The sequence below is a fragment of the Brassica napus genome, unplaced genomic scaffold (assembly GCF_020379485.1).
Source record: "Brassica napus cultivar Da-Ae unplaced genomic scaffold, Da-Ae ScsIHWf_2428;HRSCAF=3137, whole genome shotgun sequence".
Taxonomy (NCBI): Eukaryota; Viridiplantae; Streptophyta; class Magnoliopsida; order Brassicales; family Brassicaceae; genus Brassica; species Brassica napus.
In genome coordinates this window covers 412,501-413,221 of record NW_026015767.1, presented here as the reverse complement: position 1 = coordinate 413,221, position 721 = coordinate 412,501, and positions in this window count along the sequence as shown.

Genomic DNA, 721 nt, shown 5'->3' with positions numbered 1-721 from the left:
TTCATACCAACCGATGCATTCATTAATCAGGTTAGGACCGACACCTTGAGCCATCATTCAGAGGTCAGGTCGTCCATACTCAACCATGATCAGATCTTACACGGCCTTCCTTGAACAATCACACCTAAGCTCAATACTTATGGTCTACGACACATAGTACTAGCCATACTCTTCGTCATGACTCTTAGCCAATCTCGAAGTTATCAACACCAAGGTTGATATCTAGAAGCATCACACCAATACTCTTACTCCAGCAACATGATTATCCATACTAGTGTTCGGCCATCGAACCATCGTCATGAAACATGATCCGACCACTAGACTTGATAAGCCATCGTCCACTTAGCATGCACTGATATGACCGGCCTTCCATTGCCATCATGTGGGTCTACGCCCTACATAAGGCATATGGCGCCTATCCTACTCACCAACCCGAGGTTGATTGTAAGATATCCTACTTAGCCTTTGCGGCTAGAACCATCCAACCTTAGCCGGATTGTCCATAGTCCCGTCTAACCGTCTGATTAAGATCTAGGTGCGATCGGCCAGTTATAAGTCCGGCCCAAAGGCTCACGGACCTTCTTACCTGATCCGACCCAAAGCCTGGATCCATACCACAGAGTAAGGCCCAAGACCAAACCGGATTGCCTTGCAACCAATCAGACCTTGCGACACAACACTCCGGTTAAACTAACCGTCCGTCCGTTCGACTATGCAGCCG